This window comes from Macaca fascicularis, chromosome 8 (genome assembly GCF_037993035.2).
Source record: "Macaca fascicularis isolate 582-1 chromosome 8, T2T-MFA8v1.1".
In the NCBI taxonomy this organism is placed as follows: Eukaryota; Metazoa; Chordata; class Mammalia; order Primates; family Cercopithecidae; genus Macaca; species Macaca fascicularis.
In genome coordinates this window covers 132437293-132455397 of record NC_088382.1, presented here as the reverse complement: position 1 = coordinate 132455397, position 18105 = coordinate 132437293, and the positions used below count along the sequence as shown (strand labels likewise).

General features: G+C 47.0%; 1 protein-coding gene across 5 annotated transcripts in view; it reads right to left on the bottom strand.

The window, feature by feature from the left end:
• The window catches only part of ZHX2 (zinc fingers and homeoboxes 2), a 193881-nt gene that overhangs the window by 173585 nt on the left and 2191 nt on the right, over positions 1-18105 (bottom strand). The window lies entirely within an intron of this gene.

Genomic DNA, 18105 nt, shown 5'->3' with positions numbered 1-18105 from the left:
CAGTGCATCCAAACAGAAAGCCAGAGTGTCCAGAACTGGCAGTCATCTTCCTCCAGACGTGCGTTTAGGGCAAGGGAGGATATGACGAAGTGTCTCTGCCTCTTTAATCTCTTTTTGTTTCGGAGATGAGGTCTCACTCTGTTGCCTGGGCTAGAGTGCAGTGGTGCAATCATGGTTCACTGCAGCCTTTACCTCCCAGCCTCAAGTGATCCTCCCACCTCAGCCTCCCAAGTAGCTGGGACCATATGTTATGTGTGTGCTACCAAGCCTGGCTGTGTTTTTTTTTTTTTTTTTTTTTTTTTTTTTTGTAGAGATGGCGTTTCACTGTGTTGCCCAGGCTAGTCTCAGACTCCTGGGTACTCAGGCAGTCCTCCTACCTCGGCCTCCCAAAACGCTGAGATTACAGATGTGAGCCACCGTGCCGGGCCTCTTAGTCTCTTGACTCATCTTCTGAAAGGAAAACATCCCCCTGTGTTCCCAGGGTCCTCACATATAAGCCCCATGTCAAAAACCTGTTCGTGAGGACGGTTGTCAAGTCCTAACTTATGAAACTCCACGTCACAGAAAGAGTCATTATGGGAAATTTGCAGGAATATGTTTACTTAAGTAATTATTTTATTAAAATGATAATTTGTACAATATGCCCTGAGAATTTTATTACAGATACTTAGAATGAAGCAGGCAATTAGCAATAAACGGTCTCTTTCCGCGAACCTAGAATTACGAATTTTTTCATGGGTTGTTATTTTAAACTGCCAAACACTACAGAAAATGTATAGCCTCTTTGCTCATCGAAAGCTTTGATTTGCAGAGTTGAGTATCTGCAACTTGGAACTTACAAAACTGATCATCAGCTTTCATGTGCCTTTTATGCTGTTAAAGTTATACACAAACACCTATATACCGTCAAGCCAAAAGGTTAACAAATATTTAACTTTTGAGCTGCGCCGTGTTTTGGCTCTGTGTATTTGTATGTTTGCATGCACGTGCACCTGTCTACACAAGCCATAACTCCAGTTGTAGGTTTTGTTTTGACAACTCCTCACATGGTTTTGAAAGAAGAAAAATGTTCTTAGTTCTTTAGCTTCTGCTTCTGCATCCTCTCTCTCTCTCTCTCTGCCCCCCGGCCTTGGGAAAATACTTGGCTTTTTAGTGACCACAGCTATTCTCATGATTAAATCAAGCACTCACTGTTAACCTGAATGTAGGGTTACTGATAACACATGTTGCAAAGATGCTTCATCAGTTGCCAGAACAAATTCCCAATGTGCCAAGTCTCCAACGGCTTGTGTCCCGGATAAGTGTCACTGTGGGTCCATCAACACTGCCTGGCTCAGAAATTCCACAGATATTTATTGATCACCTACTCTGAACAAGGGGTGGCCGTTACAGCTCGGGGGCTGTACTATGCTGTCCAGGACACAGATACTCCCTTCCAGTCTTTGCAGAAGCCAGGGTTTGCAGGCACCGCACTGAGGCTTCCTTGCAGGGGTGCCTCACAGCAGAAACATTAGGGACGACCATGACTCTGGCTATAGCTACTATGTGAATCCAGGACAGGGGAAGAGGGCAAGATGGGATGGGGGCTGGGATGAAAGGGACATAACGGTGACCGGTGTCTTCTGCCATCAAGGCCATCTGAACTGCAGGACAAGCTGACTCCTGCTGTACCAGATGAGCTAGGAGGGAGTAAAAAGCATTTTCTTCTCTCAAAAGTAAATTTAGGCCAGGCGTGGTGGCTCACGCCTGTAATCTTAGCACTTTGGGAGGCTGAGGCAGGCAGATCACTTGAGGTCAGGATTCTGAGACTAGCCTGACCAACATGTGAGACCCCTACTAAACCTCTACTAAAAATACAAAATCAGCCAGGTGTGGTGGCACATGCCTGTAATCCCAGCTACGCGAGAGGCTGATTCAGGAGAATCGTTTGGGAGGTGGAGGTTGCAGTGAGCTGAGGTCACGCCATTGCTTCCAGCCTGGGCAACAAGAGCGAAACTCCACCTCAAAAAAAAAAAAAAAAAAAAAAAAAAAAAAAAAAGTAAAGTAAATGTAAATGCCCATTACTCCTACAAAGCAAAGTCGGAGGGCTGAGAGTCAGGAGGACAGGACTCTCCTCCGGAATGTGGGAGAAAAGGATGCTTCCTGGACGTCAGGATGCTGCCAGGTCACCTAGCCCAGCAGTCACAGAAATTGAGCCCTCAGCCTTCCCCCACGGATTATTGGTGGGCTAAGAGCTATAACCAAGTCCTCCGCTCTGTGGAGATCATCAAGTCACAGTATTATTTTCTGGGAACAAAATTCCAGAATTTAAAACATAAGCTAAAAAAGAAAGTCGAAATTCACCAAAAAGATATTTAATAGACGGCTTCTCTGGATTCTTATCTCCCCCATTTTTACCTCCCCACCACCACCAATTTTAAATAACTATCTTTGTCAGAGAACTTTGGATGAAATTCTAATACTAAAAAACAAGCAAAAAAAAAAAAAAATTGTGGCGCACAAGCCAAAAACAAAGGATGCTAGCTCAGGTTCCATGGCTAGTTAGCGTTTGATCTTGTATGTGTCATTTTCTTTCTCTGTGATGGAGGGAAGAGCTGCCACTGCCTAACCCACTTCCCTCAAACCTTGCAGCTGTGTGGGGAGATGAGGCTTGGGCTGACTCTCTTGCCCTGCACACCGTGGGTGGTGATCAGGATCAAAAGTAGAGGCTTATCATCAAAAGGGCTGGGAGTGGTGAAACACTGTCATGCTCGCTCCTTCATGTAAGTGTAGAGGAGGGGGGAGTGCTGTTTGTGTCACGGGTATGGTTTGTTGTTCTGGAGCGAGCTTTGACGTGGGCACATTTTAAAGTAGCAGAGGAATCCTGGGCAATTCACAACTTAGAGAGAGCCTCCATTTCCTCTCTTATAAAGCCCCAGGGGATTGGACTAGGTGATTCAAATGTTGGCTTTCATAGTGGTTGGCTGACAGTTCACCACAGGAACTAGTGCAAAATTGGTAACCAACAAATGCTTGGATGGTTAATTACAGGGTCAGTTGGTTGAAGAAGGTCCTTACTTTTCTTTCTTTCACTTTTTTTTTTTTTAATTGAGACAGTCTTGCTCTGTCCCCAGGCTGTAGTGCAGTGGCCCCATCTCAGCTCACTGTAACCTCCACTCACTGCAACCTCTGCCTCCTGGGTTCAAGTGATTCTCCTGCCTCAGCCTCCCGAGTAGCTGGGACCTACCATGCCCAGCTAATTTTCGTATTTTTAGTAGAGACAGGGTTTCACCATGTTGGCCGTGATGGTCTTGAACTCTTGACCTCCAGTGACCCGCCCGCCTCGGCCTCCCAAAGTGCTGGGATTATAGGTGTGAGCCACTGTGCTCGGCCGGGTCCTTACTTTTTGAGTTGAGTCCATCTGCCCCGTGCAATGTATTCAGAGCCAAAATTCCAGTGCACCACCATTCTCTGGCAGGATGTGAGATCAAAGTTCTGCAGCTACCTTTAAATGATATTTTTAAAAATCAAGGAACTTCAATGGAGAATAAACAAGTCTAGACTGAAAGCACTATCTCCCTCAGCACTGTAGGGTCCCTCCTGATCAGCACGGTGCCTGACACATAGTAGAGGCTCGAATATTTCCTGCAGGAATGAACAAAGTGTCCGGCATCCCTAACACTTCTGATATACCCCGAATGTACAGGTGTAGCAGAATACACAGACAGCTTTCAAGCGCTGGCCTTTTCTGTATCCCCCAACATACTTGCACCCTCCAGTGCTGGGTTTAGAATCAGCAAGACCAGTCTAGCTCTTCCCCTTCCTCGCTGCGTTGCTTCACTTCTCTGAGACTCAGTTTCCTTTTCTATTCCATAGAGATAATCAGGCCTCTCTCAGGAGGAGAACAACAGGGACGCCCTCCCAGAGGAGTTGGGCGGAGTATACAGATTAATTAATCCGTGCAGTTCTGAGAATCGGCCTGGCACACTGAACCCTCCTGGTAACTGTCAGCCATTAGCATGACTATTGTTATGCTCAGTATCATTAGTGCTGGCAGTAATTAGAGGCTCATTAAATGTTAATTTTCTTTATGCCAGACTGGATGCTCAATGTAAAACCAAATTGTAATGGTATCCTACAAAATGTAAGAAAAGCAAATAGGCTGCAAAAGAAATTTATTTTTTTTAATATCTGGGTGGCCGTTCAGAGCCCAGGACTGCTCCTCCACATCTCGTTGGGAGGGACAACTGAGCGCTGTCCTTAGTGTCAAAGACGGTACTGGACTAAGTGTCAGGAAGCTTCTGTTCGGGTCTGGGCTTTGCCCTGAAACTCTTTGTGGGCCTGGATTCGGGAATCCTATTAGAGGTAAAAGGGAAACTGGTTGCCTTGCTGAGCGGAAGAGAAAACAGGGCACAATGCTTGCTGAAGCTGCACAGCCAGGCCAAGGTTCTCTGGGCAGAAACAGGCACTACTGGTCCGACGGTCATGTGCTTCCCCCACAGTCTCCAGGCTCCTTGCAGCTATGCGGGGTTGTGTGAGCGGAAGTGGCAACTTTAGAAAGTGGGTATGTACCCCTTTCCTTTTCTCTTCCTCCCCTCCAGCAGCCTGAAAGCCAGTTGTTTCAAACAAAGTGGCTACAAAATTTTAGCAGCATGGATCCCCAAGTCACAGCTTGGAGGAAAGCTGCCTTACAGAGCTGTACTCCTTCAGTGGACTTCATGAAAGGAAGAAATAAACTCTGCCTTATGCAGCCACTGGGATATCAGGGTTTACCTATCACCATATCATAGCTTAGCCTAACCTGACTACTCACATATCTCATCCAATGCCTATCCCTGCACCTGAAGGAAACCAAAAATACTTTTCTCCAAACTACTGAGGATTGTTAAGTGAAAGACATTGACAATGCCCAGCCTGCAACTGCCTGATGGGAGGACACAAATCTTTCCTTGCTGGAGACAGCACGGACTTAGCAGCCCAAAGGAGGCACCAGCAGGCACCCGAGGAATCTGGGAACAGATTTTACTGTCTTCCCACATTTTCCCGCCTTTTCAAAGACTAGAACTGCTCTCTTCTTTGCCTTGTCACTATACAGGATTTATGGCTCTTTGTTAAAACACTATTTAAGTAAGGTCCCTAAGCCACCACTTTGATACTTTTAAACTAAGGCCTCTCCCACGTGACGGGCAGAGCATGCATTAATAAACATTTGGTTGTTTTTCTTCTGTTAGTCTGACTTTTGTTTTCAGGACAGCGTCTCCACAAAGAACCTAAAAAGGGAAAGAAAGGAAACTAGGTTTTCTCCCCTACACACAGTTGTTACAGAACGGTCTGCTACTCTCTGTTACTTAAGCATGGGCATGTGCACACACAAATATTAGACTGGAATCCCGAGCCCATTTTCCTGTTACAAAAGATGGCACACTAAGATTTAAGATTTACTAAATCTTAATAATCCCACTATCTCACTAGTGACAAAACTGCAAGAGGACAGGGTCTTGAGGATGAGAGGCTGTGTTTTTGTGGGCCTGGATTCAGGAATCCTGTTAGATTAGAGGCTATCAGAGGCTGTGTTAGTGCCAAGGAGTGCCTCCAAAGGGAAAGGAAAAAGATGCTGCCATTACTAGTTCCGGTTGTGCGGTCTCTCATAAGCCTCATAAGCAAAATCTTAAACTCTAGCAGGGAAGACAGGGCCAGTGTCTACATATCCTACTTGCTAAAGGACTTAATCTTTTTTTGTTTTTGTTTTTGTTTTTTTGAGATGGAGTCTCACTCCATTGTGCAGGCTGGAGTGCAGTGGCACGATCTCGGCTCACTGCAGCCTCTGCCTCCTGGGTTCAAGCGATTCTCCTGCCTCAGGCTCCAGCAGTGCCCGCCACCATGCCCGGCTAATTTTTGTATTTTTAGTAGAGACAGCATTTCATCATGTTGTCCAGGCTGGTCTCAAACTCCTGACCTCAGGTGATCACTCTGGCCTCTCAAAGTGCTGGGATTACAGGCGTGAGCCACTGCGCCCAGCCTAAACAAAGAATCTTAATGTCTTTTACATAACAGTCCAACAATGTGACAGGGCAAGTATATGGCCTCAAATGTCACTGAGACCTGGCTTCAAATCCAGGAATTTGCCAAGGAACCACCTGCCCAGCCTGCATCTGCCTTTCACTGTGTAACTCAGGCAGGTTAATTTCTTTGAAGCCTCAATTTCCTCATACGTAAAATGAGAACAAAAATTTCTACCAAAGGGGGTAGTTGGGATTAAATAATATAAAACAAGGTATAGTATACAACACGCTTGGTTCCATGGCTGACACTTAACACATTTACATCCTGCCTTCCTACCACCATTAAAATACCATTTGGTCTCAAGTTCAGACTCTATAAAAAAAAAAAGTTTACTATTGGAAGTAGGAGAAAGATCCTGCAAGGACTGCTGTGATATTGCTCTCTGTGCCACGAAGGAAGGTGGAGATGGTACTCCCAAGAGGAAACAAGGGATAAGGCCAAGCTCAAGGGAGGAAGTGGACCCAGCTTGCGCCCAGAGGCCAGGGGTCCAGACAAGGGAGCATGGCTAGGCCAGGGAGGCAGGCAGGTTGGCCAAGAGAGGCCAAGAGCGCCTGAACTTGGGACAAAGCTGGCCTGGGATAGACACTGCCTTGAATGCTTCCTGTTAAAATAGTCCAGTGACTATAGTCCAGGCTGTGGCAATGACCTGCCGCCAGGGGCAGCAGCGAGCAACAACTCATTCTGCACCTGTGCCAACCCGGGAGCCTAGAACTCCCTATAGGCTGTAGTGAAAGAGCCACTTCCTCATTCATGTAACCATCCAGTCATTGCACAGACATTCATTTCGAGCCTATGAAGTGGGCCAGCCCTGTGCTGGTGCTGGGAACACGGAGACAAACAGGAAGCTTTCTCTTGGGGTGGAGGAGTGGCTCATAGTATTTCAGGGATGCAGATGTATAAACAGATCAAAATCCATCAGCTAAGATTTCTAACAGGTTATTTCCATGGTACAGTGGCCTCTTAGAGGAGAGAACAAACATCTCTAGAGTAGAAAAAAGTAGGTTTTGCTAAGTTTGGGGACATTCTTTCTGGGAAGAAGGAACTACAGGAGTCTTTCTGAAGAGAAGGAATGAAAGGGGAAAGAGGACAGTGCATTTGGGGTTCAGGGGTCAGTCTGATATGACTGAAGTGTGGGGTATGTGGCAGGGGTGGAAGTTTTTAGAGCAAAACATGCCTGGTGGGTAGAGCTCAGCTCTCAAAGAGCTACCATGCTAGGGTCATGAATGTGGACTTGATCCTATGGGTCAGAAATTATAATGGGAAGTCTGTAGTGGACTGGAGAGTCCATTAAAAAATCTAAATATCTTTAGACTGGAGATTTGCTCTCTGGTCTGACCCACTCCCACTGCTTCCTACTATTCTACACTTGACCCCTTTACTCTTTTATGCTACCTGCAAAGCTCTTGAAAGCATTTGGGTTTCTGACCCCTAGGAAAGCAGTGACCAGGAGAAGTTTTTAGGCGGTTAGTGAAACATGAACAAATTTGGTGTTTTAGAACCTCAGTAGCGTGGAGGAAGGGAGAGGTTGGTGACAGATGACACAACATGTATTCCTTCCAATAAGACTTCCTCCTTCCCTCTTGTTAGAAAAATAAAATATGAAAAAAAAGAAAACAGATGGGAAAAAAAGTCACCTCTGGAAGAGTTTCTATTCACTTTTGTGCAGTCAGGACCAACATGAGGTCATACTCCTATTTCAACATACCTAGACTCTCTTTCCTTGAATTCTATGTATCAATATAACAACTATTTATTGAGCAATCATTCAGTGAAAGCTGGGTGCTCACGTGCTCAGGTGGCAGGGGGTCAGGGTAGGGAGGTGAGAATCAAAGCATAAAGCTCCAGAGTTCAGCAAACTCAAGGACTCATCATAGCACCAACCCACATGTACGATGACAGGTGGATAGCATAAGACAAAAGGTATCTCCCAACAGGGGACCTTACAGCACAGATGGCCCACACTCACGGTGTGCCAGCAGGTGGGTGCCAGGACATGGTGTGTGCACAGGGCTGGGGAGAGCGGCAATAGGAGGTCTGATGCCGTTGGTCCCATGGCCCTGCCAGCAAGCAGTCTTTCCCAGAGGTAGGGCCTCCTGAGTTTCTGTGATTAAGAGGGGTGAGTCCATTTGAGCCATGTGCGGAATCTACGTAGCCTTTGACCAAACCGGAAAGAAGGCTCTCATCATGTCTATCATTTTTGTAACCAACACATCACATCTGTTATTCATCTAGAGTTCTCAAAGTCGATTTCCCAAATCTTCTAAGACAGATCAATTAGTCCTCCCTTCCCTGAACTGAACCCTTGAAGACCAGCAGACTAAGCTGGTTACAAAAAACGCCACGATAGGGCCCCTGCTTGGCTCACCATGGCTGCCCCAAGTATCATCTGGCAGGTGTTTTCTCATGTGTGGGGAGCACGGCAATGCACTCTGGCTTTGGAGATAACAGAGCCAGGCATGGAGTGTCTACAGCCCAGAGCAGAACCCCTGAGCTCAACTGGAGCCAGTGCTGGGCTCTGTGGCTGGGACTTGTGATGCCCAGGTCAGGATCAGTGGGGCTGAAGAGGGTCTGGATGTCCAGTTTCCTTCATCCCAGGCCACTTCCTGGTCCCTGGGTGATGGCCTCTCCTTTCATGGGATAGGATGGGGCCACCCATCACAGATGAAAGGCATAAGGATGTCCCTCAACCTACAGGGACTTAGAGGCATCCTCACAGGAGGTAAGGTCAGACATATGCCAATGACAACAATGACACCAGCCAGCACTTCTGGGGCATGCGTAGGTGCCAGGCACTGTGCTAAGTGCTTCACAGGTATGATCCCCTGTAATTCTCACAGCAACCCTGTGAGCAGTGATTCAGGCTCTGCAAGTCCAGCCAGTCTAGCTATGGGGGCTGCAGATGCATGGGTTCTCTGGTCAGACTGAGTACCTCCAGGGAAGGGCAGTGGTGTGGCCATCTCTGTGTTCACGCCCACAACAGTGAGCACAGTGCCCTATACACTAGGAGCAGGGTGGTGGCAGGGCCTGGAGCAGGGTGAGGTACGCTGCAAATCAGTTACCCAGGAAGTGAAATTTAAGGACATACTCTCAGGTGCCACCCTGCACTTGTATGAACCTGAGAGTGGGTGTCAACTTTGCACGCTGGGTACCTCATTTGCTTTTCTCTAGTCCTGGCCCTGGGTAGTCCACTGACCAGTCAGGTGTGTGTGTCTTGCTCTTCCACCCTAGCCATGGGACCCTTCCTTCTCTGTGCCTCGGTTCCCTCACCTGTAAAATAGGGCTAATGACCATACCAAGGATGGACAGAGATGCAGCAAAATCAGAACTCCCTCATACTCTGCTGGTGGGAACACAAAAATGATGCATCCACTTTGGGGAACTGTTTGGCAGTTTCTCAAAAAGTTAAACATAGAGTTACCATACGACCCAGCAATTCCACTCCTGGGTATCTACCTGAGAGAAATGAAAACACATCTCTAAACAAAGACTTGTATAGGAATGTTCACAGCAGCAGCATCATAATCACCATAAAGCAGAAACAACCCGATTGTCTACCAACTGATGAATGGCTAACAAAATGTGGTATATCCACACAACAGGATATGAAAGGGAACAAAATACTAACACGTGTTACAACGTGGATGAACTTCAAAAGGGAAAGAAGAGGAGCCAGACAAAAGACCACATGGTATATGATTTCACCTATATAAAATGTCCAGAAAAGGCAAATCTACAGAGACAGCAAGTAGATTAGTGGCTGTGTAGGGCTTGGGCTAAGTTGGGTGGGGAGTGGAAAAAGGAAATGGAGAGTGACTGCTAATGGGTATACAGAGTCTCGTTCTGGGGTGATAAAAATGTTCTAAAGTCACACTGTGGTAATGGTTACATAATTTTGTAAATATACTAAAAGTCAATAAATTGTGCACTTAAAGTGGGTGACGCTTGGGTACGTAAGTTATATCTCCATTATGCTACTTTAGAAAATAGGGCTAATGATAATACCTATGGCACAGCATTGCACAATGCCTGAGAGTATCCTATACATCATTTTATTTATGTATTTATTTATTTGAGATGGAGTCTCACTCTGTTGCCCAGGCTGGAGTCCAGTGGCACGATCTCAGCTCACTGCAATCTCCACCTCCCAGGTTCAAGCAATTCTCCTGCCTCAGCCTCCCAAGTAGCTGGGATTACAGGCATGCGCCACCACGCCCGGCTAATTTTTGTATTTTTAGTAGAGATGGGGTTTTACCATGTTGGTCAGGCTGGTCTTGAACTCTTGACCTCAGGTGATCAACCGGCCTCGGCTTCCCAAAGTGCTAGGATTACAGGTGTGCGCCACTGCGCCTGGCCCCTATACATCATCTTAACCCTTATTATTATGCTCAAATAAGTATCTGTTGCTCACTTAAAGGTTGCCTAAATTCCCTTGAAGTGCCTTTATTTTTAGGGGGACTTTGGGGAACTAAAGTGAGCAGTCACCCAAGATCCTGTGTCTCTAAGTGACCTGCCCGTGCCCACACAGGTCTCCCAATCAGCTACTCTGGCTGCAGCGACTGCTGCAGGCAACTGCCTGATGTGGGTGAAACTCTTCAAGTCTTGGATTCCAAAGACCTGTGTTGAGTTCTGGCTCTGACCTTCGTATTATCTACTCTGTAGGGTTGCTGTGCAAATGACATGGGCTACACTGCGAGGATACTTGAAGCATCCAATAAATTGGGGGAAATCATGGGTGAGGAAGACCGTTGGCAGAGGAAGACCCTGAATGCACACCCATCCTTGCTGTTATCCTCCATGCTGGACTGTGGCTCAGCCACAGGTTCTAATCCATGGAGGAGGGACCACAGCCCTTTTGCTGGAGCTATAGGTGCATGGAGGGCAGGAGGGGTTAAATGTGCCCAGGCTTGATGAACATCAGGTGTGGCATAAGCCTGTCTGGCTTCCAGAACTCTTGGATAAAGGACTTCCCCACTTTGTACTTTCCTGTCTGTTAAATGGGGATAACAGAATCTCAACATCGGGCTAGGCATGGTGGCTGATGCCTGTAATCCCAGCACTTTGGGAGGCCGAGATGGGAGGATTGCTTGAGGTCAGGAGTTCGAGACCAGCCTGGCCAACATGGTAAAACCCCGTCTCTACTAAAAATACAAAAATTAGCCAGGCATGGTGGCATGCACCTGTAGTCCCAGCTACTTGGGAGGCTGAGGGAGCAGAATCGCTTGAACTCAGGAGGCAGAGGTTGCAGTGAGCTGAGATCATGCCACTGCACTCCGGCCTGGGTGACAGAGTAAGACTCTGTCTCAAAAACAACAACAACAACAACAACAACAACAAAAACAAAACAGAATCCCAACCTCTCTTAGGATTGTCCGAGCACACCCACAAAACGCATGTAGAATTGTGCTTGTGATGTCAGTGAGGGCTAGCATGAGGATGGGCAGCAGGTGTTGTGGCTAAGTGCCAATGACTGTGACCTTTCTGAAGGCAGGAACATTGTTTTCTTCCTTTGGGAGGCGCTCAGTGAGTGCTGATTGGAAAGAGGAATGGAAGCGGGGAGAGAAGATGCTGTGATGAGCTGGCTGGCCCAGGAAACAGAAGGGCCTTAGCTAGACTGTAGAGAAGAAGAAAAATAATACATGCCCATAGGACTGTATAACCTTGGGCCAATTATCTTACCTTTCCTGGCCTCAGTTGGGCTACGTGATCCCTAAAATTTTTTTCAGCTACAGCATTCCTGGATCCTACTAATGCACCATGTTGCTATTAGACTCATCCTCTCAAAATCCTCTTTCAGTGATTCCAGAGGACATTATATATCCTGTACCAGGAAATCCATAAATCCCATTCTAAAAGCGCCAAAGTCAGGCACTGTCCAAGTTCACACTGTCAAATGCAAGTTCTCTGTTCTTTAGAATGTTTACCATTAACTGCGAAGTGATCAAGACCGTTTCCGTTCTGTGGCTCTTTCTGTCCAAGAGCCCTGGTTCTTGGAAATAACGTGAAGTCTTCGGGCTCTCCTGGACTACGTGTCTCTGGCAGAAATTCACCACATGCTCAGAATCAATTCTCTAGCACAAAGTTCCCCAGAAGAAAGTAACAGGCAGTTCTACAAGATAATGAAACCTCAGAGTTCTCTATTAGGAGAGCTGGCACTTCAATCCTCTCCTGCCTGGAACCCATCTTTTCCCCTAAATGTCTTGGCCAGAGGACAGTCTCTTTCTCCAGCTTCTAACTGTCAGTTCACGTCCCTGCATTATCTACCTCTCTGCCTCCCCTACACAAAAGCAAAGGCACACCCCATCACCACCAGTGCTGGCCTCCTGGCTTCTCCCTACTCCCTCCAGACCACCACTGCCACAAACAACTTCACTATGACATCCAACTCTGACCAGGCAGTGTGCAAATATCTTAATCTATTTTCAAAAAGACAGGGTGCCATGCAAATGAAAATAAGTTCTAAACTTCCTCCTCCACAGGCTATGGAGATCCCTGGGGGGTTCTGGGTACACCCAGGGGCTGGGGTGGGGACGCCTGAGATGGCTTTGTCCTTAGAGCAATTCAGCCCAGTCTCATATTTTAAGAACAGCGGGAACGTAATATCAGCTGAAAGGAGTTTTCTGTGCGCTATTTAACTAAATGGCTCTGCAGCTGGGGAGAGCCATAGGCAGACGTGTTATGATTCAAAGGCTCCCAATTACAATGATCCTCTTTTATTGTATAAAAACAGCAACACAGCCATTCTCCACCCTCCCTCCGCCTGCTTCCTCCACCCCCTTCCCCCATTGGCTGGCGAGGCCACTCTGCATCCTGAAAGGAGCACCCAGATTCTCCTCCAGCTCCAACTTTGCAGCTTTCGGCCCACGGGGATTCCTTCCCTCCTGATCCGGGGAGGAGAGGGCGGAGGGCGCAATGCCCCTGGAGAATGTTCTCTTGGAGACACTAATAGAAGCTTTACAGTGGCCTCTTTTGAGGAGGGGTGGTTTGGGGGAGCTGTAGATAACAGGCGCGGATTTGTAATGCTCTCCTGTTTTGACTAAACTCTCATGCGCACACGTGCACGCACATTCATGCAGGCAGGCATGCACCTCTATACCCCTTATCAGAAAAGCAATCAGACTATCCCAAAGCACGATCTAAAACGGTCCCTTCTCCCCACACCTCTTCCAGGCTGATGTGGGCCAGGCCTCCAGAAGACTTATGTACAATATCAGAAAGCTCTGGAATCAGACTAAGCCGAGTTTGAATTCTGTCTCTGCTACCTTCTTTCTGTGACCTTGAATAAGTACTTAACCCTTCTGAGCTTTAGTTTCCTATCTTTTAAAATTTTTTATTATTTTGAGTCAGGGTCTTGCTCCCTCACCCAGGCTGGAGTGCAGTGACATGATCATGGCTTACTGCAGCCTTGACCACCCCGGCTCAAGCCATCCTCCTGTCTCAGCCTCCCAAGTAGCTGGGACTACAGGTGTGTGTCACCACACCCAGCTAATTTTTTACTTTTTTATTTTTTGTAGAGATGGGTTTTCACCGTGTTGTTCAGGCTGGTCTCGAACTCCTGAGCTCAAGCAATCCACCTGCCTCAGCCTCCCAAAGTGCTGGGATTAGAGGTGTGAGCCACCATGCTAACGCATTTTTCCTACCTTTTAAGTGGAATTACACCGCCACTCTCAATTTACTCCTCAGGGTCAGATTAAATGACACCGTGAAGGGAAAGTGTTTAGCAGAGTGCCTAGCACATAGTAGGTGCTTACTTTTTCAGGGGCTGTTGCTGTTCTTAACATGGTGAACACCGTGTGCTTGTGCTGTGTCTGGGTATATGGGGAGCTTTGTGCATCTGGTTGTGTAGGGAGCTTTGTATTTGTTCAGTTTCACCAGCCAGAGTGTACCAGGCTGTGGGGGGGTGAGATGGCTGTGGGGGCATAAATGTCAGGCCTGCTGAGGACTGTTTTTCTTGAGTCTTTCTGCAACACTGGTTTAAACGGTCACCTCTGCACAGCGTACGCAGGCATGCATGAGTGCCTGCCGCTGCCTCCTTAACTTAGACTTTTGGTCCTTCCTCAGTTTTCTGCAGATGTTTTTGAGCCCAGCAGCTGCAGTTGCAGGCATCCAACCAGGACAAGGAGAGGCTATAGCCCAGGAACTCTCATTCATAACCTTCTTGCTCTCTGCCTCAATAGTAGGTTCCTTCTGTCTCTCCCAAGTGGCCCCTGGGCCCCCAACAGGGAGATTTCCTTCCAAAGAAAGAGCTAACTCAATCCGGCTACTCCCTGAAGCCCCAGAGATCCATGAATCTATTCTCTGACCCTGAACTTGACAGGAAATGGTCCCTGGATTTTGCTGATTTCTCTCTGAAAGATAAACTCGGCGTGGGCTTCCCGCTCTTTCATCCCAAACTAGGTATGTGCACCCCTAAAATATATCACAAATCTCTTACACCACAATGAATGCCTTGGCTCACATTCCTTCATATTGATCCCCTATGGATCAATAGCACAAGAATTTCATTCACTGCAGATTCTGTTATGTGTTAAATACCATTGCAGTGAAACATTGTGTAACAAGATTAATCTCCACTAAGTGTTTCTAATGTTAGGGAGTAGGGTGGAGAGAAAGAGGAAGAAAGGGTGTGAACTGTGGCTTTTAACAGGTATATATTGTCCACCAGGGGGTAAAGAGAGGTATCAGCAAGAAAACAGGTTCTGGCCCTGGTGTCCCTATTCCATTTTAAAGTTTAGGTGGAAACTGATATACTGCTGTCAGGACTGTTTTTCTCCTTGGGGTCTGTTACACACACACACACACACACACACACACACACACACACACCACTGCCAATCAGCCCCTCTTAACTGCATGATTACAAGCGTAAGAACAGGAAGCGGACTGTGGGTGGATGTTCTTAAAATCACAACCTGTTCAGTGTAGGGTGGGGGCATTAGAGAAGGGTGGGGGAGGGGAATCAGGATTTGTTTCAGTTCAAAATGAAATAATCGCGTCACTACAGAAAATAATGTCTACCTTATTGTCTATCAAAGGGGCATGTGCACGGCCAAGCATCCTTCCTGAGCTGCACTGTCTGGATGTGGCCATGACACAGCACATTATGGTATCTGAACAATGCACCAGCATCTCACTGTGATATTCCAGGGTCACGTTTCCATTTCAATAGTTGCTCAGACTTGCCACAAAATGAGTGCATGTGTGTACTGGGGGTGGGGGGAGGCAGAAGGGGAATGACAATGAGATGGGACAGTCAGCGTCCTGGGATTGATGATGAAATCCACACATGCTAATTACTTGGCACCTCAAATTTACAATAAAGTCACTTCCTTGAGGTGGTTGCAGTGATGATTTGTTGAGCACAATTCATATGGGAGGTGTGTGCTAAGCCTTTTTACAACTTTCTTATGTTTCCTAACAACTCATACAGCAGCCACTAAAATGATCTCCATTTCAGAGATAAGAAAACTGAGGTAAGTAATAGCTCAAAATTATAAAGGTAATACCCTGAGCAAAGAGAATCAGAGAGGCTGGCCCTTGCTGGAAGAATCCATTCTGGGGAATCTGGTGCTGGGAAGGCCTCTGGCATCCTCTGATATCATCTCCTTGATTTAAAGCAATGGTGAGGGTCATGGCCGAAGGTGTCCTGCTGATGAGTGCTGGAGCTGCAGCTGGGGCCCAGGAACCCCAAAGGTCAGGAAAAAGGCAAGTGTAGTGTTTGGAGAGTAAATGGCATCCCCTTCCAGTTTTTCCAGTCCCGCTAACTGAATTATCCAGAAAGGCGAGCTGATTGCCTCCCTGTAACAGCTGACTCACATCAGGTTAAGTTCGGATTCTTATTGACAGGACCTAAAAGAAAATCATCCCTCACTTCTTTGTTGCACACTGTCTTCTTTTTGCCCTGAGGCAAAACGGGTCCCCTGGCCTGAAACTTTCCAGAACTCGTTTTATTTCAAATAGGAACTAAGCTCGTTTGTCTGCACAAGGTATTCTGCTGTCAGTCTCAGTCTTCCCTTCCCCAAACACGTGACAATTCCTCTTCAGAAACCTGCCATAGCTTCCCAGTACCTAGAGATTAAAAGCCAACCTCCTCCTGGTCCACCCCCAAGCCTGGCATTATCTCTTTGCACAGCCTTCCCTGCCTCCCCCTCTCCACCTCCCCAGGGTACCTGTCCACCGCTCCCAGGGCCCTTCTTTCTCATCTTTGGCAGCACATGCCCTCCCTGCCAACTCAACAACCGTTTCTCCTTTCACCCCTTCTTCCTTATAAGTTGAACCCCAATTTGCTCATGACAGCAATGGGTCCAACTAAAAATACTTGATTGCTCTTCCCTGGCAGTAGTCACCACGTAGCACAGCTCTGGTCGATGAGCTAAGGACAGAAGTCCCTGAGAGGGGTGCCCCTGCCCAGATATAGCAGTGAAGCTGTACCAGGTAAAAGCTCTCTGAGCCTCATTCATCCTTTTTTCTCTTTCTTGGAATGCAAATGTGTGGCCTGGAGACATAGCAACCACTTTCCTACCATGAGTTGATAAACCTAAGGCCAAAGGCCTCCACTCTAAGCATGGCAAAGTAGAAAGAAGGAGTCTGGGTTCCCAATGGTACAGCTGAGGCATCATCCATCCCCCTTTACTCCCCGCCCCATTGTTGTCTGACACAAAAACATCCCTATCAGCTGAGGCATCATCCCCCTTTACTCCCCGCCCCATTGTTGTCTGACACAAAAAAGTCCCTATCTGGTTAAGTCACTGGTAGTCAAGATTCTGCTGCTAGCAGCTGAATGCAATGATATTGGCTACACCTCCAGACATTGTTCCTCTTCATTCATGGGGCAGTTCAGCTGCTCCCACCTCTAGGAGACCCTCTGTGATCCCCTCAGAGCAGAAGAATCATGCCTTTCCTTGTGCTTCCACAGTGGTTAGTTTTCTCAATTATAGCAGTTATCTAAGCCTGCTTGATTTGGTTTAATGAGTGCTTCCCTGCAGTCAGCTCAAACTCCTAGAGGGCAGGGAGTCTGTATCCCACCAGCATCTCCATAATGTGTGGAGCATGCAGTGCTTTGTGTTTCAGCCAGGAGGGCTCTGTCTCCCCAGCGTTTCCATAACATCTGGTTATGCGCTCTGCATTGCAACGGCAGAGTGCGTGTGTTCTGAGGGCTGCCACTCCACTTATTAGCTGTTTGGTCTTGGGCAAGTTAGCTAACTTCTCTGGGCTTGTGCCTCCTCATCTAGAAAAAGGAGAATGAGAGGACTTACATCAGAGTTGTCATGAAGACAAAATAGTCTAGTCATAAGCACTTGGGATGGTGCCTGGCATACAAAAATGCTTAATGGCTATGGGTTCTTATTAGTATAATGAACATTATAGTTGCTGAGTGAATAAATGAAATCAACCCACAGGTGCTAAATAAATGAATAAAGGAAAAAAATCCAGGTAAATTCTGGAGTTCAGACTTCGGGACAGTGGCTACTGTTCCCCCTTTTCTGCCTGGACTTGACCCTTTACCTTTTTATTCTAACTATGACGCTGGATGCTGCTACAATAGACTGGTTAAGGCTATGAAGTTAGGCCTGGATTTGCTTTTTGCCTGGTCGCTCAGGCAAGTTTCTTCACCTCTTGGAGCCTCTGTTTCCTCAACCATAAACAGAGGATAATAGTAGTACTTAGCTCACAGGGTTGTGGTGAGAATTAAACGATAAAGCACGTAAAATATACAGCATTGTGCCTCACACACTGTAACAGTGTTAGCAACTGCTATCAAACATTGCCATGATTCCTTTTGATAAGTGCACAGCACCCCGCTGAATCACATGGTCTTGATGTGGATGAGAAACGCCGGGTGGGGCCCCCTTTCAGCAAGTCAAGATACACTGCACTTACATCACAGGAATACCCTTTCTTCAGTGCCAACAAACAGTGGTATTTTTCCCCTTTAAATGGACATTAGTTGATACAGCTGATGTGCCCCAAAATCTTGGTTTCTTGCATTTTCCCCTGAAGCACGATCTTCAGGTGCATCCTTTAGCTGACAGCAAACCTGGCTAGAAGGAAAGGTACAAGAGCACA